The sequence below is a fragment of the Palaemon carinicauda genome, chromosome 8, assembly GCF_036898095.1.
Source record: "Palaemon carinicauda isolate YSFRI2023 chromosome 8, ASM3689809v2, whole genome shotgun sequence".
In the NCBI taxonomy this organism is placed as follows: Eukaryota; Metazoa; Arthropoda; class Malacostraca; order Decapoda; family Palaemonidae; genus Palaemon; species Palaemon carinicauda.
This window is the reverse complement of record NC_090732.1, coordinates 132,720,942-132,744,810: the sequence shown is the minus strand read 5'-3', so window position 1 is coordinate 132,744,810 and position 23,869 is coordinate 132,720,942. Positions and strand designations below refer to the sequence as shown.

General features: G+C 44.5%; 2 long non-coding RNA genes across 3 annotated transcripts in view; one reads left to right on the top strand and one right to left on the bottom strand.

Moving 5' to 3' along the window:
* LOC137644989 (uncharacterized) overlaps window positions 1-21,115 on the bottom strand; it is a 330,813-nt gene extending 309,698 nt beyond the window's left edge. The window contains exon 1 of the long non-coding RNA XR_011045249.1: window positions 20,995-21,115. This is a non-coding gene — a long non-coding RNA (uncharacterized lncRNA). The remainder of the gene's footprint in view (window positions 1-20,994) is intronic.
* Window positions 21,116-21,329: 214 nt separating this feature from the next.
* Window positions 21,330-23,869, top strand: part of LOC137645947 (uncharacterized) — a 113,778-nt gene continuing 111,238 nt past the window's right edge. For both annotated transcript variants that reach the window (XR_011045365.1, XR_011045366.1), the window contains exon 1: window positions 21,330-21,662. This is a non-coding gene — a long non-coding RNA (uncharacterized lncRNA). The remainder of the gene's footprint in view (window positions 21,663-23,869) is intronic.

Below are 23,869 nucleotides of genomic sequence, written 5' to 3'. Positions count from 1 at the left end.
GCACTTTGGGACCTTCTCCTGGCCTAGGATCTCTGTCACCGAGAAAGTCACTTGCCGGCTAGAGAGTCTCTCGAGAGGGACTCCCCTGGTAAGCTCTTTCCCAGAGTGCAACGGAAGAGCTAAGCCAGACTCCTCCATGATCTCAAAATACCTCCTCTGGTGGAGGTGGGAGGAGCTTGTTGCCAGTAGTGGAACGGCTGGAGGAGGCGAGCTCGGAGAGCTGGCCCTCAACCTTATCCCTGGGCACTCTTCGCCCCTTGGGACCAGGGCAAAACCGCACTGGCCTTAGCAGTTTTCTGAGTGCCAAAGACTCGGTCAGGACCGTGTCCTTGCCCTCACGAGGAGGAACCTCAGGGTCCTTGAACCCGTTGAGATGCCTCATCAGAGCCAAGACCTGCCAGAAGGCATGCTCTGACTCTTGCTGCTCTCCCCCTGGAGAGCTGGCAGCAAAGTCTCCCGTCCCCAAAGGCTCTACTTGGGGGGACTCTTAGAGTCCTTCGGTTCCCTCCTAGGAGAGATACGGGACTCCAACAACGAAGTCTGAGGGCTCTTCTCGCCCCAACACGGAACGATTCTCCTGGTCGAGGTGGGGTTTCTCCCATTGTTGCAGTGGAAGAAGGCCTCACTCGGCAGAGGGAACACGCTGTGAAAACCCAGGAGTCGCGCGCAAGAGACCGTTGAAAACACTCTTGCGCGTGCGCACGGGCGAGACTTCATAGGGTGAGCAGGAATCAGATTGACGTGCAGGAACAGAATGAAGAGCCCGTGAGAAATGTCGGCGCGCGTGTGTACGAGATTGTTGGAGCTTGAAGATCGTCGGCGCTTGTGCGCGAGAGAAGATCAAAAGCGCTTAAAGATCGTCGGCGCTTGTGCGAGCAAGAAGATCGTCGGCGTTTGCGCGCGTAAGAAGATCGTCGGCGCGGGGAACCATCGGAGCATGCGCGCGGACGATCGTCGGGGCTTACGTGTGTAAGAAGATCGTCAGCGCTAGAGCACCAAAGAAAATCGTCGGCGCTTGCGCGGGTAAGAAGATCGACAGCGCTCGAAAATCTTCGGCGCTTGCGCGCGTAAGAAGATCGTCAGCGCTCGCTCGTGAAAGAAGATCATCGGCCAAGAAGATCGTCGGCGCTTGCGCGCGAAAGAAGATCGTCGGCACTTGCGAGCGTAAGAAGATCGTCGGCGAGCACGAGCGCGCGCTAGGATGAAGGGACAGCTGACAGGACGATCAGGAACTGTGACGATCAACACTGGAAGTTCTGGTGAGCGCCTGTGCGCTAACTCAGGAATAGTCCCTGGAACAGGATTCCTCTGGATGGAAGTCTCAGGAACAGCAGGAACAGTCGGCGAGCGCTTGCGCGCAGGAGAACGTTGGCACGCAGGGGATACCTGACACTTAAGGGACTTACAGTGTGAGAAAGCCCCTTTTGCCCTGAAGGGACTGGTGACCATTGGATAACGGGGTGCATGGGCGCCCACAGCGTCAGCAGCCAGGAACGGAGACGGCAGGTCAGCAGGTCTAGGAGATGGCGAACAAACTGCGGAGAGGTCCCGAACAGCAGGCTGGTCTAAACTGGAACAATCCTCCGAAGAGGAGTCTCTATGAGTGGCCTCTCTCGCGAACGAGAGAGGTGAACACTTCGTAGAAGAGACTTGAAGACACTGGTGATGGCGCCCATTAGGGCCATTGGATCAGCAAGCTGACCTATAAGGAGCAATCCTCCGAAGAGGAGTCCTTATGAGTGGCCTCCCTCGCGAACGAGAGAGGTCACAAGACAGATCCTGCAGCTGCTCAGCCCCTTGAGCATAGCTGCAGGTGCGACCGCTCAGCCCCAAGATCATAGCCACTTGAAGTTTTCAGCGCTCGGCCTTGCAACCGCTCAGCTCCTTTAGCATGGTTACAAGTGCGGTCGCACCAGGAGCATAACCGCCTGAGGACCAGGAAAACCCATCCAGGAATTATTAAGGTATGAGAAGTTCCCCCTCTGCAGGGGAAAAAACTCAAACCTGGGAAGGGAGCCTCCCTCGCAAGGGAAGTAACCTACCCCTGGAGGCGAACCTCCTTAGCATTCTAAGATGAACTAAAGAGCTGACAGTTGTCACGGGAGAACTTCTAAGAGAAGGGAACACGCCCATGACGATGTCCTGGAGAGACGGCAGCAACAGCAGACTCCCCAGGAGCCAACAGGGCAGCTCTGCTTCGTTGGCACACTTTAGGCAAACGAAGAAAAACTGCACCGTTAACTGGGAAAATAAAATAAATAATTAGTTAACAGAAATTCCCCCGGGGGGTACCCCCGAGGAGAAAACCCAGAGGGAATAGAAACATAAGAGTTACAAATTAAGAATGCGTCCTCCTCCCCCACTGACATTCACGGGAGAAGGGGGAGGGGAGAGAACTGTAACAAAAACAGAATTATAACAGAATTATAATTATGTAATTCATCTAAGAATTTTCACAAAAAGTAAGAACCACTGACCCCCGAAGGGAAGTGTTCTCCAAGAATGCTGACAAGTTAAAAAAACAATTAGATTTCATTAAAAATAATTGAGACAAATAAACGGAATAGCAACCCAACCCGCACGGGAGAGAAGCTTCTGTAATAGTACGTAGTAGTAGTAAAAGGGTGAACGACCTCGAGTAGAGAGAGAGACCGTAGTCAATCTAAACTCCCATGTTCCCTTCTCTGAGAATCCAAGTTCCCCGTAGGGAAGGAGGAACAGCGGAGAAAACAGATGAATGAAGAAAGTCCAGCGATGACGATTCCCCACGTCGGCCGAATTATCGGAAACCAAAGGAATGACCGAAGGACCAAGGGAGAGGCCGCGCCCCATGAAGTGAAACCGTGGTGTCCTGGTACTACGCCGGTGACGTTGTCGTACACTACACACACAGCACAAACACTGAAAAGGAAACTTACTATATTTCTATACACAAATATATACATAAAGAATGTTTACATATATATTAAGTATAAGAAAAAGTAAGTAAAAGACAAAAAGCATTAATGGCTGCCAAAGCGAGGGTAGAAGCAGACACGTTTGCCCATCACCCGAGCCAAAAGTAAAGTGAACTAGTTCACCGGTGTGTGAGGGGGGAGGGGTAGCTAGCTAACCCCCCCCACCCCCTCGCTAGTAGCTCGCCATTTCAGCTACGCCGAAAGTAATACCCTATTTAAATAGCGTGGTTTGTATTTCGGTTACGTAACACCTATAATTTGTATTATATACAATGAGTGTTGGAAAGCGGGCCTCTCACCAGCATAATTTGGCCCTGCCAACAGATTTTGTAGATTTGAAAAAAAGCTCTCAGAAGAATATTGGGGAGTTAAATGTCAGGTCAGGATTAGAAAAGAAACTATATGAGAGATTACTCAAGGGCCATGGTAATTCTATACAATAGCTCGGCCCCTAATAATTTTATTTTTTTTTTTTTCTGAAGAATTACTTTGTGCTTTCTCTAAATATGTTATTTTCATTAGTAAAATAAATTTTTGAATATACTTACCCGATAATCATGTAGCTGTCAACTCTGTTGCCGACAGAAATCTACGGTCGGGATACGCCAGCGATCGCTATACAGGTGGGGGTGAACACCACAGCGCCATCTGTGGTCAGGTACTCCAGTACTTCTTGTCAACACCACCTCAATTTTTTCCTCGGTCCACTGGTTCTCTATGGGGAGGAAGGGTGGGTCAATTAAATCATGATTATCGGGTAAGTATATTCAAAAATTTATTTTACTAATGAAAATAACATTTTTCAATATTAATCTTACCCGATAATCATGTAGCTGATTCACACCCAGGGTGGTGGGTGGAGACCAGCATACATGTTAACAAAGAAGCTAAGTATCCCGTATTTTATTTTATTAGTTATTCAAAAATAACATAAAATAAATAAGTACCTGGTAAGGAAGACGACTTGAACCATTACTCTGCCTTTATTAAGTACGTCTTCCTTACTGAGCGTAGCGGTCCTCTTAGGATGCTGAACGACTCTTAGGTGCTGAAGTATAAAGGGCTGCAACCCATACTAAAGGACCTCATCACAACCTTTAACCTCGGCGCTTCTCAAGAAAGAATTGACCACCCGCCAAATCAACAAGGATGTGGAAGGCTTCTTAGCCGACCGTACAACCCATAAAAAGTATTCAAGAGAAAGGTTAAAAAGGTTATGGGATTATGGGAATGTAGTGGCTGAGCCCCCGCCTACTACTGCATTCGTTGCTACGAATGGTCCCAGGGTGTAGCAGTTCTCATAAAGAGACTGGACATCTTTGAGATAGAATGATGCGAACACTGACTTGCTTCTCCAATAGGTTGCTTCCATAACACTCTGCAGAGAACGGTTCTGTTTGAGGGCCACTGAAGTAGCCACAGCTCTCACTTCATGTGTCCTTACCTTCAGCAAAGCAAGGTCTTCTTCCTTCAGATGAGAATGTGCTTCCCTAATCAGGAGCCTGAATAGGTAAGAAACTGAGTTCTTAGACCTTGGAAGAGAAGGCTTCTTGATAGCACACCATAAGGCTTCTGATTGTCCTCGTAAAGGTTATGACCTTTTTAGATAGTACCTAAGAGCTCTAACTGGGCAAAGTACTCTCTCCAGTTCGTCCCCCACCAAGTTGGACAGGCTTGGGATCTCGAACGACTTAGGCCAAGGACGTGAAGGAAGCTCGTTTTAGCAAAAAACCGAGCTGCAAGGAACATGTAGCCGTTTCAGATGTGAAAACTATGTTCCTGCTGAAGGCGTGGATCTCACTTACTCTTTTAGCTGTTGTCAAGCACACGAGGAAAAGAGTTTTTAATGTGAGGTCCTTAAAAGAGGCTGATTGGAGAGGTTCAAATCTTGATGACATAAGGAACCTTAGGGCCACGTCTAGATTCCAGCCTGGAGTGGACAACCGACGTTCCTTTGAGGCTTAAAAGACCTAAGGAGGTCCTGTAGATCTTTGTTGGTGGAAAGATCCAAGCCTCTGTGGCGGAAAACCGCTGCCAACATACTTCTGTAACCCTTAATCATAGGAGCTGAAAGGGATCTTACGTTCCTTAGATGTAACAGGAAGTCAGCAATCTGGGTTACAGTGGTACTGGATGAGGAAACTGCATTGGCCTTGTACCAGCTTCGGAAGACTTCCCCTTTAGACTGATAGACTCTGAGAGTGGATGTCCTCCTTGCTCTGGCAATCGCTCTGGCTGCCTCCTTCGAAAAGCCCCTAGCTCTTGAGAGTCTTTCGAAAGTCTGAAGGCAGTCAGACGAAGAGCGTGGAGGTTTGGATGTACCTTCTTTACGTGAGGTAGACGTAGAAGGTCCACTCCTAGAGGAAGAGTCCTGGGAATGTCGACCAGCCATTGCAGTACCTCTATGAACCATTCTCTCGCGGGCCAGAGCGGAGCCAACCAACGTCAGCCGTGTCCCTTTGCGAGAGGCGAACTTCTGAAGTACCCTGTTGACAATCTTGAACGGCGGGAATGCATACAGGTCGAGATGGGACCAATCCAGCAGAAAAGCATCCACGTGAACTGCTGCTGGGTCTGGAATTGGAGAACAATACAACGGGAGCCTCTAGGTTATCGAGGTAGCGAACAGATCTATGGTTGGCTGACCCCACAGGGCCCAAAGTCTGCTGCAAACATTCTTGTGAAGGGTCCACTCTGTGGGGATGACCTGACCCTTCCGGCTAAGGCGATCTGCCATGACATTCATATCGCCCTGAATGAACCTCGTTACCAGCGTAAGCTTTCGATCTTTTAACCAGATGAGGAGGTCCCTTGCGATCTAGAACAACTTCCACGAATGAGTCCCTCCCTGCTTGGAGATGTAAGCCAAGGCTGTGGTGTTGTCAGAGTCCACCTCCACCACCTTGTTAAGCTGGAGGGACTTGAAGTTTATCAAGGCCAGATGAACCGCCAAAAGCTCCTTGCAATAGATGTGAAGTGTCCTTAGCTCCTGATTCCATGTTCCCGAGCATTCCTGTCCGTCCAAAGTCGCACCCCAGCCCGTGTCTGATGCGTCAGAGAAGAGACGGCGGTCGGGTTTCTGAACAGCCAAAGGTATACTTCCTTGAGAAGAAAGCTGTTCTTTCACCACGTGAGAGTAGACCTCCTCTCTTCGGAAACAGGAACTGAGATCGTCTCTAGCGTCATGTCCTTTATCCAGTGAGCCGCTAGATGATACTGAAGGGGGCGGAGGTGGGGTCTCCCTAACTCGATGAACAGGGCCAGCGATGAAAGTGTCCCTGTTAGACTCATCCACTACCTGACTGAGCATCGGTTCCTTCTCAGCATGCTCTGGATGCAATCTAGGGCTTAGTAGATCTTTGGGGCCGACGGAAAAGCCCGAAAAGCTCGACTCTGAAGATCCATACCCAGGTAGACAATGGTCTGGGATGGGACGAGCTGGGACTCCTCAAAATTGACCAGGAGGCCCAGTTCCTTGGTCAGATCCATAGTCCATCTGAGAATCTCCAGACAGCGACGACTTGTGGGAGCTCTTAAAAGCTAGTCGTCTGACGGAGCCGGACACAAGATCATGGTACTGCTGCACAGTCTGTGAACTGTCAACCATGGGGAAGCGAGGAAGTACAGTAACAACCCGAAGCTGTCTAGACTGTCTGGGTCGTACAGACAACTCCTTATCGGGTTGCTGAGGTTGCCGCACTGCGTCACAACAAGTCACTTCTGCTGGTTGTTGAACGTCTTCCCAGTGACACACTGACTCCGTAAACAAAAAATCCTCTAACAAGGACTAAGCTTGGACTGCATGTCTTGCAACACAGCTCAAGGTCTATGGGAGCAGGTGTGGTAACAGACGGGGTTAGCGACTGAAGTGGAACCATTACCCTCCCTGGAAGCATGTTATGCTTAAATAAAAGTCCATAGGAGGCTAAGCAGCTAAAGGCTCCTCTCCAAATGACAGAGTCCTCAAGGGAATATCAGAAGGAGGGAGAATAGCACTTTCTCATCTACAGGAACCATATCCGAGAAAAGCTAAGTTCTCTCAGTGAGGGTTTCACTGGTGCAAAAGCAGCAGACTAGAAGGCAACATTATGAAACTGCTTGACAGTCTAGTGAGGTTGCAACAACCAAAGATGTGTGACTAAGAAGCATGCGGTAAGGTATGCAGAGCATGCTGTATGCAGAGCATGCTGTATGTAGAGCATGCTGTAAGGTAAGCAGAGCATGTTGCATGGCGTGCGGCTTATGCTGCATGGGATGAGGCTCATGCTGCATGGAATGAGGCTCATGCTGCATGGTATGAGGCTCATGCTGCATGGGATGAGGCTCAAGCTGCAAGGGAAGAGGCTTATGCTGCATGCGTTGAGGAGGAAGCCGCATAGTATGAGGCTCCTGCCTCATGGGTTGAGGCGGTTGCCGCATAGCATGAGGCTCCTGCCTCATGGTTTGAGGAGGATGCCGCATAGTATGAGGTTCCTCATAGCATGAGACTCCTGCCTCATGGGTTGAGGAGGATGCCGCATAGCATGAGGCTCCTGCCTCATGGGTTGAGGAGGATGCCGCATAGCATGAGGCTGCCTCATGGGTAGAGGAGGATGTCGCATAGCATGAGGCTCCTGCCTCATGGGTTGAGGAGGATGCCGCATAGCATGAGGCTCCTGCCTCATGGTTTGAGGAGGATGCCGCATAGCATGAGGCTCCTGTGAGGTTCCTGCCTCAAGAGTTGCGTCTGCCTCAAGGGTTGAGGAGGTAGCTGCGCAGAGAGAGGCTCATGCTGTGAAGAATGCGGTTGCTGCATGCGTTGAGGCGGCTGCCTCATAGCATGAGGTTCCTCAAGAGTTGAGGCTCTTGCCTCAAGAGTTGAGGTTCTTGCCTCAAGAGTGGAGGTGGCTGCCGCAAGAGTTGAGGTTGCTGCCTCAAGGATGGTGGAGGTTGCCGCATAGCGCTGGTATCTGGCAACTCCCAATGTGGCAGCTCACGCGTGGAGGTAGGTTGAGGAACCTCAACATCATACGTCTGGCAGGGTGGACTGCGCAGAGGTGGAGTTGAGGTTGCTGCCTCGAGGATGGTGGAGGTTGTCGCACCGCAAGAGGTTGCTGCCTCGAGGATGGAGGAGGTTGTCGCAACGCATGAGGCTCCTGCCTCAAGGGTAGAGGAGGTTGCTGCAAAGCATAAGTCTCCTGCCTCAAGTGTTGAGGAGGTTGCCGCGTGGCAAGAGGCTCCTGCCTCAAGGAAAGTGGAGGTTGCTGCACAGCGCTGGTATCTGGCAACTCCCAATGCGGCAGCTCACGCATGGAGGTAGCTTGAGGAACCTCAACATCATACGTCTGGCAGGCTGGACTGCGTAGAGGTGGAGGAGCGCTCGCAGGAGGAGGTGTGTTAACCTTCTCTGCCTGAAACTCCTGCATCAACACCGCAAGCTGAGACTGCATTGTCTGCAGCATAGACCACTAGAGTTTAAGAAAGACAACAACAAACGGAGCTACTGTCCGTTGAGACTGAGGGTCTAAAACAGCTGGTGCGGCAACAGACGGAGTTACTGCCTGTTGCGATACCACCTTGCCTCTCTGGGAGGTGTGCAGTTGTCGTACTGCAGCAAGTCCGAACTGACCCAGTGCTAATGGCATCACCTAGGAGTTGGACTTGCGCGGAAGGGACCGGCTTGCACTTAAAAGCTGCAAGATTTGGTCCATGGTTTCTGCGAGAAACCTCTTCCGCAGACGAGGAATAAAAGGGCTCTCTCGTCTTTGTGTGGGTGGGGTGATCACGTCGGCAACGTGTGTAGATACACCCGAAACCACGGAGGGAAACGTCTGTTCGTCGATCAAGGCCTGCTGAACCCATAAGTCCTTCGACATTACTTCTCCCCTGGGCTTGGGAGCTTGTAAGAGGTCCCAGACTAGGCGAACAACTGGCACGAACAGACGAACCCTCGAACGCAACACTGTAACACTTTGCGCTTATCACTTTATCACTTTTGATTTTCTGTTTGCACTTATTTCACTGAACTCGAAACTTTAAGTGGTTTGTACCTGAAACACGCAATTCTATCCTTCCTTAAAAGTTAGTAATTGCGAAAACAGAATTACAATGTAACAGAAAAATATAATGAAAGATAAATAATTCAGTGGCTGGAAAGAGACTAAACACTAGATCAAATAAACTACGTTTAAAATCTCTCACCGCATAAAGCTTGAGAACAAGAATAAAACTCTAGAAATGTTTACCTTCTTCCCCTAAAGAGACTAGGGAGAAGAGCAAAAACGATAACAACGTTACTCGCTTGAACGAAACGTTTATCCTCCTCTCTCTCCCTCCGTCTCTATCTCTCTCTCTCTCTCTCTCTTGACTTAGAACCTGAGAGATGAGCCCAATTATATATATCGTTAAAACATATTATTGTTAAAGGAAAAAAACTGAAAGATTTCCCAAATAAAAAGTTCCTTTATTAGAATTAAAACCATTAAGCTAAGAAAGAATGAACAAAACGCTAGAATCGGTTTACTCTTACTGCAACGTGACACCGTGAATATTCTCTCTCTATCGTAACGATAGAGCGCAAGTTGAACGTTCTGAACGTCAACAACTGCAGAGACAAAACAAAACGTTAGTTCAACTTTGAAAACAGTACGAGACTATCAAAGAAATTCTTTCAAAAACATTAAAATAGCATAATATGTTAACAGGTAAAAACGAAATAACGGGGTCAATGTTAATTAACTTCGGTTCCAAGAAAAGACCGCCTACTATTAGGAAAGGTCGAATATAAACAAATATAAAAATTAATTTTAATAAGTTTATAATAAAAGGAAGTTAATCGAAGAGGCCTATAAAAGGCGGAGAGATATAAAATAAATCTATAACTTTTGTTAAGCAAAATTAAGAAAGAGAGTCTATACTCTCTTCGACACCAACACTTCCGTCTAAGGGAAGGGTCGGCCATTTAAAAGTGAAAGAGAGTTCATACTCTCTTCGTCACCATAATTAATCAAATTAATTCCAAAAGCTAGCTAAGCTAATGATAAAACTTCCTGAATAGCGAAAGCTAAACTCTAGAGCAAATACATCACCAAATCGTGAGCAATAACTCCAGAATCAACAGCGTATCCATGTAGGTCTAGCCGGAGGCACGACAGAGGAAAAATTGAGGTGGTGTTGACAAGAAGTACTGGAGTACCTGACCACAGATGGCGCTGTGGTGTTCACCCCCACCTGTATAGCGATCGCTGGCGTATCCCGACCGTAGATTTCTGTCGGCAACAGAGTTGACAGCTACATGATTATCAGGTAAGATTAATATTGAAAACTGACCTTTCATTTGAAGAGGAACAGTATTTTTACCCTACAGTATTTGTTAACCTTTCCAATCTTGGGGGACCTCCAGTGGGAAATTGGGGTTTTTGGGGGAGAATGAATTAAAGAATCCGTTCTAACATACGAATAATGGCACATGTAGAATTAGCAATAAACAAGGCCACCAGGTAACCTAAACAAACTACCTAACCTAACCTAGTAGCCATATCCTTACCTTGCTACCTTGCTTGGGGGGGGGGGGGGAGCTTTGCCTCCCCCCCCTTACATGGTCATATTAAATATAAGACAGTCTAAAACCCTTTGTGTACTTAGGCTACCTAAGTTGGAGGGTGTGGTATCATGTAGTCCCATGTAGCTATGAATAAAGGGCAGTCTCTACCCAGCACCCAAGCCATCAAGACCTGTCTTTTAATCACTGCAACCTCTTGCATATTATATCATGGTGACAGCGTGGTAACGCAACCCACGCCATTCCATCAACAAACCCGGACCATAGAGACACTTTACATACCTCTCCTGTCCATAATAACTGAGAAGAGGACTCATAATCAGCCCAAGTTTATTACCAACGGCCGCAGATGACGCCATTTTCACCCAACGACAACTGGACAAAGACTCATACCGGCACAGATAACAACCGTACATAACTTATATCGTCAGGATATGGCATAGAATGGACATTAGTGCACCGTGATTACAGTGAGAATAGTGAAGAAAGTTGTGAATAGATTACTTACAAGTATTTCGGCCATTGTTATCCGCGCACTACTTCACAAAATGAGCCAAACAACGACGTACATTCAGCAGTGTAAACAAAACTGAAAACCGTGCCGACTACCAGTGACAAATTTTTGTATTGATTTCCATACTCTTATTATATGTCTCTCTTTGTGAACCGTAAACTGTGTTATTAATCCAATCACTATCTATCTATTGTGTAACACTCGAAACCAAACCCAATCATGGCCCAGCCTAAATGCCCAAGTATGGACTGGGCTCACCAGCCCCTGGCCGAGTCGCTTCGTGCATTCAAGGCGCGCATGAACTTATACCTCGAAGACCAGGAAGTCACAGACCCGGGCAAGCAAGCAACTAAAATTAAAATTGCCCTCGGCGATGAGGGCATGAGGCGTATCTTGGCGAGCGGCCTCACTGAACAGGAGCAACGTGTGCCGCATAACATATGGAGGCTTGTTGAAAGTGAGGTTGATGCAACGGTCAAAATAAATTTCCGAGTTCACCGCCTCGAATTTGCAGATACCAAACAGAAACCTGCTGAAACAATCAGTCAATTCCTGGCCAGACTCCGTGAAAAAGCGACAAAGTGCGAGTTTGAAGACAGAGAACTCAACGAACGACTTATCGAAATGACCATACTACGAACACAATTCGAAGAATTTCGGAAAGAACTCCTAACTAAACTGAAGGGCTATGCTGTAAGCAACGTTCTAGAGAGAGGTCGGGAATACGAGGCCATTGCGGCCTCCACGGCATCATTACGCTCCATACAGATGAGCTCTGAGAACACAAGTACAAGCCATACCAACGTGGATGCAATTCGAAGGGAAAGCAATGAGCCACGGAACAAACTACAACACGGACAACCCCTGCTGGAACTGTGGGCTTAGCCATCCCATAAGGTCATGCCCCGCTTACAATGACAGATGCAGTGGTTGTGGCATCAAGGGGCACTGGAAAAAGATGTGCCGCAAAACTGATGGAGGCAGAACAATGCCAGGAGACAACATGCAGCAGACACAACGTCAGAGCAAGACAAGAGGGCGCTCCTACCGACGGCCGAATCGGGCTCCTAACCATAGGCAACACGAAGTCATGGTTAATGAAAACCCTAATGTTGATGAAGAAACAGATATGCCAAACTTCGACATGATAACGATATCCGACATAGGAGTGGCACCGAAACGAGAAGCATTCTCAAAGCTCATGGTCAAGCATGAAAACCCCCTAGCCTTAGGGCCCCTGAAACTCAAAATCGACACAGGTTCCGGTGGCAATACGCTGCCCTTGCGGACATACAAGCAAATGTTTGGTGATGCACCCACCAGCCTCGTACTATCCCCAGAACCGTCAGTAAGACTAACATCATACAGTGGTGACAATATTCCCTGCCTAGGGTCACTAATGCTCAGCGTCCGCAAACTCAGCAACCCAGCATTCTCGCAAGAAAAGTTCTTCGTGGTTGATGTGTCTGGTCCAGCCATACTTGGCCTTCCCTCATGCCAAAAACTCTGTATTGTGGATATCAATGTCAACGATGTTACTGGAATACCTGAGCAACCAAGCCAACAAGGCTCTATTAGGTCAGTCGAACAACTAAAAGCGCAATTCCCAGCACAGTTTGACTGTATCGGCAAACTAAAAGAGCCCGCGATGCTCCACCTCAAGGATGACGCGATACCTTTCTGTGATCCGCCCCGTAAGGTGAGTATCCACCTGAAGCCCCGCATCAAGTCCGAGCTTGACACTATGGAGAAAGAGGGGGGTTATCAGACGCGTAACGGCACACACAGACTGGTGTAGCAGCCTTGTGTATGTCACAAAACCCGATGGAAGCCTACGGATCTGCCTGGACTCCAAGCGGCTCAACCAAAACCTCAAAAGATGTCCCCACAAGATTCCCACTCTAGAAGAGATCAACCCGGTATTCTCCAAAGCGAAAGTGTTCTCCAAGCTAGACGCCAAAACAGGCTACTGGAGTATAACGCTACACGAGGACTCACAACTACTGACAACGTTCCGAACACCACACGGCCGATATTGTTGGATAAGGCTACCTTTCGGGCTGAATGTAAGCCAGGACATATTTCAAGCCAGGATGGACTCCATCATCGAGAATCTCCCAGGTGTTGTTTGGCATCGCTGATGACGTGGCAATATGTGGGAAAGACCAGTCAGAACACGACAAAAACCTGATGGGGTTCATGCAGCGTGCAGCCCAACACGGACTCAGCCTAAACTCGAAGAAATGCTCATTTCAAAACCAGAAATTGAGTTTTTCGGAACACGCTATACCAGCAAGGGCATGATGCCAGACCCATCAAAGGTACACGACCTACATAGCATGCCGTCACCCTCCAATAAAGAGGAACTACAGAGATTCCTGGGAGTAATGACTTACCTCAGCCCCTATGTACCACATTACTCAGCTCAGTCACAAAGACTTCGAGATCTGGTCAAGGAAGATGTGCCCTTCCAATGGGAAGAAGATCATGAATCCACCTATCAACACCTGAAACGCCAAATAGCACCATCAAGCACGCTGTCTTACTATGACCCAACTCGACCCGTGACTCTTGAAGTCGATGCATCGCAAAAAGGCCTCGGGGCGGCCCTCATCCAAGACACCAACGCAGGCAAATTACAGCAATATCGAGCGAGAGGCCCTTGGACTAGTACACGGCGTGCAACGATTTCATACCTACCTATACGGAAGAGACTTTGAAGCTGTCACTGACCACAAACCCCTCGTTAATATCTGGGAGAAGCCACTGATCAGTGCCCCACCTAGACTACAACGTCTCTTCTTGAAACTGCAGGGGTATGACATGAGGGTCAAGTATAAGGAAGGACGAACCCTTGTACTCTCCGACGCCCTATCACGCCTTCCTAACCCACAAAATGACAAGGAAATCCCTTTGGATACACGAGTGGACGGACTGGAACTAGACGACATCGACGTGATATCAGTTGCACTCATAAAATTTGGTCCCCAGATTTTGGAAGAGGTCCGCCATAGGTCTGACACCGACCCAGTGCTGCGCACTCTCAAGCATACTATCATCGAGGGTTGGCCTACCTCAGTAAAAGGCTGTCACCCCGATATCCGCCAGTTTTTCTCATACAGAGAATGCCTTGCCGTGGAAGACGGAGTCATATTCAAAGGGCGACAAGTTATCATCCCCAAAGAGGTCAGAGGCCGGATACTGGACCAGCTCCACCGGTCCCACCAAGGGATCACAAAAACACAAGCCCTGGCACGGGAGTGTGTATTCTGGCCCAACATTGCAAAGGATATAGAGGACAAGGTCAGGGCATGTGACATATGCCAGAAGTACCAGCCCCAGCAAAGTCCTAGTGAAACCACGCATCATGACATTCCCCCAATGCCCTGGATCAAAGTCGCTTCGGACATCTTCCAAATTGGCCACAAGACATATCTGATCACAACTGATTATTTCACAAAATTCCCGATAGTCACCGAACTAAAAAACCTGTCATCTGAAAGTGTGGCCAACCACCTCAAATTCCTGTGTTCGCTGTTCGGATGCCCCAAAACCCTGGTCTCAGACAACGGACCTCAATACATGGGAGCAGCCATGAGGGACTTCACAAAAGCCTGGGGTATTGAGCACATCACATCAAGCCTACATTACCCTCAGTCCAATGGCCTCGCGGAGCGCGCAGTTGGAACATGCAAGGCGATTATCAAAAAATGCCTTGAGACAGGCGGTGATATGCATACTGCATTACTCCACTTTCGGGCCACCTCGATCGACAATAAGACAACCAGCCCCGCAGAGCTCATGTTTGGTCGCAATGTGACCACTGACCTACCAGGCAGATACGAACCACATCTCGCACACATCACGACCCTCAACCACCTCCAGGACCGCCTAGGACCAAATCGGACACAACGGCACTTCACAGATCTCCAACCCGAACAACCAGTCCGAATATTTGACAAGGCCTGCCACACATGGGTGCCAGGCAGAGTGGTACGTAAGTCAGAAGAACCCCAATCATACATTGTGAAAGCCCAAAACGGAGCGTGCCTCAGGAGGAACCGGTCCCACATCCGTCCGACACCGCTCGCGACAAACACAGAACCACCCATCACCCGACAGCAGGCTCCAACATCATCAGCACAGCCTCCACCACGACCCGCCGATATATCGCTGCCGCCACCTAGTGAGACCGAAATAACCCACCAAAGACCCGCACCTAGTGATAGCACTACAGACCCGACAGCGGTGTATACCAAGTCAGGCAGGCTGGTGAAAACCCCATCCAGATATATTGAAAGTAACGCGGTCACATACTGTAAATTCCCATAAAGTGTTAAGTTAAATAATAATATACAACTCCCACCCCCCTCGTTTCATGACCGAAAATTCTGAGAGGTCGTTACCAGAGTTTGAAACTCAAGAAAAGTTATCAGTCTCAGGACTGATAAGTGATCCAGAATAATGAATTTTATTTTAAAATTTACGAGTCTCGGACTGGAGAACAGGCTCCATTTCGAACACTCGTTACATGTGTATCAGGTTTCCCTTTTGTTTCAATATATTTTGGGTGTTGTTGTTCTTTGCATCAAAAAAAAAAAAAAAAATTATAATTTGCCATTTATTTTCATATTTATGACTGCCCTGCTGTAACCAACACTATTCGGACCAAAGTCTGCAAAGATAATACAGTAGCTATTATGTTTATATTACTATCCCCAATCACAAATTGTACTATGCATGTTTATTGTGAAGGGATGAAAACAATGGAATAAGTTTGAATATGGAACTTTCCTCGTTTATCTCTTTGTACTTATATGCCAGATTAGTTATTATGTGTAATCAATTCTTTGTATGTGATAAGGGGGATGTGGTATCATGTAGTCCCATGTAGCTATGAATAAAGGGCAGTCTCTACCCAGCACCCAAGCCATCAAGACCTGTCTTTTAATCACTGCAACCTCTTGCATATTATATCAGAGGGTAAAGGCAAGATTCACCTTTCCGACTCAATAACCAATGCACAACAACCTCACAAACGAATGAGCATCAATCATTTATAGTTTTGTGAGAAATTCTTAATACATTTTCAACAAATTTATAACTAGATTTAACAACAATATAACTATATACAAGTAAAAAATTAGATTCTATATCTAAATGACACTTTTCAAACAAAGTTCCCTTAAAAATGGATACGTAAAAAATACCCCTTTTTTCTACTTTCTTCTTGTTTTTCAATACAACATGCCTTCTGTCACACCAAAATGCTTTTTTGTTAATATCAAGTCGGCACTTAGCGCCCCAGGTGGGGCAAATAGTGTCACTTTCATTTTTAATAACACTAATCTTGGCAGTACTTCATTATTCTTTTGATGTTACCATAATACAAAAAAAATCTTTACAATTTAAATAACAATTGAGACAAGAACTTGGGTTAAATCCATAGAAATTGATGTCAAAGTAGATAGTAAATGAGAAACTGCATCAGATGTTGAAGGTTCACACGCCTCCATGGCTCTCAAAAGACTGAAAAATTAGTGGTGGAAATTGTGTGAAAAGTGGAGAAAAGTTATGTTTCCTAGTAAAACTGTCACGTGATTGGGTATTCAAGTCATGTGATTCTAATTTTGTTGAAATGCTAGTCCCAAGTAAAATGTAGATAATTGTCATTGGTTAAAAACTATGAAGTTTGGGTGACGTCTTGCTGGGTAGAATACAGTCAATGATGTAATAATGACATAATCTATGTTTTTAACATACAAACTAACAAACGAGAGCTCAGTCTGAAGAGGAATTTAAGAGTTATGAAGTCGAGGGACTTAGTTTAAGTACTTAGATTTGATAACTTGCTGGCAGAGCTATTGTATAAAATTACCAGGGCCACATATGGATGAGATCATGATAAGTAGAGGGAGATAGTTTAAGCATGCTCTTTGCACTCCCCAAGAGATTAGTTCACCAAACTTTCAATTGGGCTCCACAAGGCACTAGAAGAGTTGGAAGACCCAGGCCTACATGGCTGATAACTATGAAGCGTGAAGTAGGAGGTGCTGAATAGAGTAGTAGGCCTATTGAATTAAAAGCTCAAGATAAGAGATGACTGGCAAAATCTAACCTCTAACCAAGGCTCTTTGCGTTAATAGGCGTAGGGGGATATGATAATGACAATATCACTAAAAAATACTAACTTTCAAGGACCTGGCATGGTAGGATATGCCTAGGCTAAAATGTATCCATGTAAATACAACTGTATCACCTCCAAGACAGAGATACGTGGTGTCCAAATAGCATATTAATTCTACCAGGCCTGGGCACCAGCCACCTGTTGAGATACTACCACTAGAGTGTTATGAGGCCTTTTGACTGGCCAGAAATTGAAAGGTAGAACCGAGTATCATCTGCATATAGTTTAAAGACCGCTTTTTGTTTTTTCAAGATACAGTGAACCCTCGTTTATCGCGGTAGATAGGTTCCAGTCGCGGCCGCGATAGGTGAAAATCCGCGAAGTAGTGACACCATATTTACCTATTTATTCAACATGTATATTCAGACTTTTAAAACCTTCCCTTGTACGTAGTACTGTTAACAAACTACCCTTTAATGTACAGAACACTTAATGCATGTACTACAGTACCCTAAACTAAAACAGGCACAAATATTAAAGGTGATTTTATATCATGCATTTCCTAAACATGCTAAAAAGCACGATAAAAAATGGCAACCAATGTTTTGTTTACATTTATCTCTGATCATAATGTAGAAACAAACTGGAGGTAGAGCTTTGCTTATTACCCAGACATATTTCCCATACTTTTCCCTTAGAACTACATCACATCTTCCTACTTTAGATATATATATATATATATATATATATATATATATATATATATATATATATATATATATATATATATATATATATATATATATATATATATATATATATATATATATATATATATGTGTGTGTGTGTGTATATATATATATATATATATTTATATGTATACACATATACATACCTACATATATACATAAATACATGCATACATATATATATATATATATATATATTACTGTATATATATGGGTTATGGAAAAAATCCGCGAAGTGGTGAATCCGCGATGGTCGAACCGCGAAGTAGCGAGGGTTCACTGTATGTGATAGCTCGGTAGTATATACGGTGAACAAGATAGGGCCCAGAACACTACCCTGTGGTACACCTTACATAAGAATTCTCTCACTAGATCAGTTTCTAGAAACTTCTACAGTAGTCTTCCTGTTCGTTAAGTAGCTTCGCAAAAATTCCAGTGCTTCCTTAGTCACTCTAATGGACTTAAAGTCGTCAAGTAAGTACTCGTGCACAACAGTATCGAAGGCAGCATTAAGATCTAACAATCAAAATTCCACACTTTCCCTCATCAAGAAGACCTATCATATTCATTATTGAGCATAAGGTAGTTTCTGTTGAGTGATTAGCTCTATAGAACGATTGATTTTCCGGGAATACCTCTAATACCTCATCAATATGCACCCATAATTGCTCACTTATGATTTTTTCAATAAGCTTCGACATGTAGGATATATTTGAAATGGGCCTATGTGAATTTAGTTCGTTTACATCACCTTTCCTTTGTAGCCTATATTGGTTTGATCAACACAGTATTTTCAGAGCTAGGAAAACTAGATTGTGATATACTTAGGTTAATAATGTTTAAGTAAATACTGTATTATATACAACTTGCTTGTTTGGAGCTTCACTTATTGAGCTATTTGGGGGAAGGGTCGTTTAGACAATATATATTCTTCATCTCTCTCATAACCTTTAACAAGTCACGCATATTTATTTCCTTGAATTTTTTCAAATTCTTACCCTCCTTCATTGGCATAACTGACTGTCCTTCTAAGTGATTTTGGGGGAAACCTCTATAAATTTTATCAATTTTTCCATTGAAGAATATAACAAATTTCTCTGCACAGACATTTTCAGGCGACATATGTTTTTTCTTTAATCCTATCAAATCATCTAGGTTTTTGTTAAACTCCCTCATGTTATTAGTTTTTTCACTTTCGCCGTTGTAGAATTTTCTTTTTTCTAACAGGATGTTATATTCATTTCTGACCTTATTATATAGGGTAATTGTGTAGGAGACCTCCGCGCTCGGTTTAAAAGTTTCTAAAAGTAGAAAACGAAAGAAAACAGTAAATTAGAGCTACAGTTACCTTGAAACTGTGAGATAATCCTCCTACAACCACCTAACTCTTACACAGAAAATGTAAGCATAAACCTACTACTACAATTATGGGGGACCCCAGTGGGAAGCGGGGTTTTTGGGTGGGGGGAGGAGGAGAAAAGTTATTTTTCGGGGCACTACCGAACCTAATACAACTATCTACCCTACTCTGGGGGCCATGTACCCCTACCTAGCCCTACCGGGGGGCTCCGCCCCCCCTGCGACCCCCCCTTAAGGCCACAGTAATTTTCAGGGCACCACTGAACCTAAGACACCCACCTAACCTAGCCTATGGGGCCCTGTACCCCTACCTAGGCCTACCGGGGGGGGGGGGGGGCCTCCGCCCCTCTGCGACCCCCCCTTAAGGCCACATTGAGTTTCAGTTTAAACGAAACAAATTCAAATGAAAACGCCTTTTGCAAAAAAAGGAACACAAACTTCAAATTAGTCTGAATATCTAACTTTGCGTTTCCAAACCATGTACCTTTGAAACAAGACACGAAAAAATTGCACCTCCTCTTCCTTTTCCCACGAGTAACCACACTACGATCACACCGGAATGCTAATTTGTTGTAATCTATACGGCACACATTTTCACAATTAGGGCACTTTTTCTCTGCCAAAATCAAACCATGACGTTGAGCAAATGCAATTAGCAAATCAACTTTCCCTGAATAATGTACACAAAAATCCCCATAAGAAATAAAGCAATTGTTACAAGTGACACAGTCGCAACGGGATGAAGGTCCTGCTAATTGCTCCATACTTCACGGCAAAATGAGCTTTTCAGTTTGAAGGGAGATCCGAGACGTGCAAAAATATTCCTCCGCGGAACTTCACGTAAACTGTGGTAACTGGTGGAAAAATAGCAGGGATAAGTGAAGTAATAAGTGTCAGCATTGGCTAGATTTGTAAAAACCGCCATGATTGGTTTTCAAACAGTGTGACGTCAAGTAAACACCTGTTATTGGTTAGAATAGCATTGAGAACTAGTCTGCCATACGCAGTAAGGCGGTGAAACAGCTCATTTTAGCCAAGACATCACACAGTAAACAAAAACAAACACTTAGAAAAAATCCAAGTGAAACATAACTATACACACGAATATCATCGTTAAATAGAAGCTGCTCATATATTGACTATTATATAAGCGTTCTATATGATATAATAGTGAATTGTAGGTGTTTAAATTCTTTAAGATCTTCCGCGGAGCTCTCCTACACATTTACCTTATATAGATTTCTGGCTTGTGAGGATTTAGCTCTTTTCCATTTACGTTCCATCTTACATCTATGTCTTTTGCCTTGAAATATTTTATTTTTCCTTAAGTTTCCTTTCCTCATGGGCTATTTTCCCTGTTGGACCCCCTGGGCTTATAGCATCCTGCCTTTCCACATAGGGTTGTAGCCTAACAAGTAATAATAATAATAATAATAATTGAGACTACCCTACGATGGGTTAGGTTACAGCTGAAGTGAGGGTTAGGCCAACATGTCCTTGCTACATTAAGGCCAGTCTCACCTTTTTTTCTTATCTATATTACCATAATACGATTAAAAATGATACAATTGGGAGAAAACTATATTTTTCAAAAATTACATTAACCACTAAATGCTTCATGGAGTGGCTAAATCAGGGAATCTCACGTCATGCTAGGTCAGTTCTACATTATAACCAACAATTAAGGGGAATTCCTTAAGTTACTTCTATACAATCACTAAACAATGGCAAATAGTTAAATACATACGTTACAAAACACCACAAATCTTCACTAGTTTAAGGTCATAACACCCAATATAACGATAAATCGCGTTCGATATACTTCGTACACCAAGAACGATCACAGGTTCACAAACACTACTGGTGAAGTGATGTTGTATTTCTGGTGTACAGGTTAACCAATCACAGAAAAAAATTTTACTTTGAAAAATTTCTCTTAAGCTTTCTGTTTACGGTAAATGTCGTCAATATATGAACAAATCATATAATACTTATTATCATCAGTTACAAGATGTTAATTTCTATCATGTTTCATTTACATTCAGGACAATAAGTGAGATAAATTTCGTCGGAGTAGTTTGCTAGCATGTGTCAGTGTTGCTGTTTGATATTGGTAGTTTAAAGTTCTTTCCAAAGGGAATAAAGCCTTTCTTGTGCAACCTGAAGGCTCCACAATAACTTCCGGCAGCCTTAAAGGACATTTAAGATGTTCATGTGACCTTTAGGCTGCATTTATAAAACCAAATCTCACTTCAAATGGCAATACTGTGTGTCACCCTTCAAAAATTTGCTGCCTTGGACGAGTTTTCAGTGAATCGTGAGTCTGTGACGTGTGGAAGGAATTCCCTCTTATCATGCACCAGCAGAATAACAGAAAAGATACTTGAAAATAACATTAGACAATTGGCCATATGTGTAAGTATATATAGTTTCAGCGTACGATGAATGGAAAATGCCTGAGTTTTATAAAATGTTTTCACAGCCATTTGGACAGTTGAAGTTGAACTTGAAATAAATTATTCGTTGTGTAACCGTGCAGCAGTTGGCTATTTACTGCCCTTATTTGCTACTGCTGGAATAATGACTGCTGGCTATTTCTGTTTTGAAAATATCTTGATTACATTTCAGCTATGAAAGTACTACAGTCGCTTATTCAACAATAAATACTTTTTTTTTTTTAATTAATGCCTATCTCTCTCAACTTCGTAAAAATGTTCGCAATGAGGAAGTATTTCTTCAATGGCTTTGCATTTTATTGACAAAGCGACCAAACCTATCATGTCTTTTAGAGGCTTTATTTATGCACTGGTGGTCTATAAGGCAACAAAACGATGGGTTGTGGGTCCAGTCTGAGTAATTGGCATTCTCTGTTGCTCATAACTGAAAACCTAACCTAATTTGACAGGTCATCAAACTTTCACAAATGCTGTATCTAGAAAACACGAGTTTCAGCCATTGGTAGGCATACATTTAAAGTGCCAATGAATAACATTATTATTATTATCATCATCATGAAAAGTTGAAAATATTTTAGAACAAATTCTAACATCACATCTCAATATACCTACATAGCCTATGTGACACTCCAATATATACTGTACAGTATGAATTTACTGGATACATATAATCTACTTCATCATCATTTCCCACGCTTATTAGCGCTGAGTTCTTCAGTTTGATTTTGCCATTCATCTCTATCTTAAGCTTTTAAATCAGTACTTCTCCAGGCAAATATATGATACTTTAATTTCCAGCCAAATAGATGAACCATATACTTTTCCTACTCGCTATCTTGTGTTTTATACGTTTCTGACCATGATTATTGGGGCAAACCACCTATTCATGAGTTTTTGGATCCCCTTCTTTAAAGGCAATTATGGGGGACCCCAGTGGGAAACCAGGGATTCTTTGGGTGGGGAAATGTCATGAACGAGTGATTTGCAGCAATAATAATGGTTAGAGATGCAAAATAAGCACAAGGTAACCATTTAGAAAAATATATGGTTCATATAAGTGGCTGAAAACCGGCCAAAACATGATTATTTAACACTTTTGGGATTTTTAAGAGTGCAGAACCTATCAAACCAACCTAACCTAACCTAGTAGTTCCCAGTTAACAACCCCTAGCAGGGAGGCAAGCCCCTCGAACCCCCAGCCCTTCCCAGGTCCCCACCCCTAGCCGGGAGGCAACCCACCTGGACCCCCCTTTCAGGTCACAAACCTTCCCAGGTCACAACCCCTAGCCAGACCCCACCTTCCCAGGTCACAACCCCTAGCCAGACCCCACCTTCCCAGGTCACAAACTTTAAAGTAAATCACACATAAATCCTTACATTATGATAAAGTAAATCACAAATAAATTCTTACATTATGAAAAAGTAAATTATAAATAATTCCTCACCTTATGATTGACACTTTTTGTCATGGCAATCTTTACAGAAGCTTTGCAGTAGAAAGTAGGCTAGTCTTCCCTAAAAATTAAGTCAGAATCAGACCTCTGAGGCATTATTTCGCTGTTATTTTCCAATTTCACAAGAGTAACATTAGTTTTACACTGAACGGAGAGCATTTCCATCATAATCATTTGCCCACAAATGAAATTACACAATTTTCAATATTAAACTTACCCGATAATCATGTAGCTGTCAACTCCGTTGCCCGACAGAATTCTACGGGAGGGATACGCCAGCTATCACAATACTAGAAGGGGGTGTACTCACCAGCGCCACCTGTGGCCAGGTACTACAGTACTTCTTGTTGACACCTCCTCAATTTTTCCTCTGTCGTGCTTCCGGCAAGACGTTTTGGGATACGCTTATGATCTTGGAGTATTTTCATGGCTTTTGGTGAAGTATTTCTCTCAGATTTCGGCTGTTGCTTTACTGGAAAACTTCTATATTAGCTTAGATAGCTATTATTTAGTTCTGATTAATGGTTAACGATCTTTTTGCTTGATTTGGAATCCCTACTTGGCTAACTCTTTGATTCAAGATGTCTGACATTTCACAAGCCCCACCCCATAGACGATGTAGGTCTTGTAATAGGCGTATTCCGAAGGCCTCGGTAGATCCTCACACCGCTAGTTCTGACTGTAGGGAAAGACCCTGTCAGTTGGAAGATCG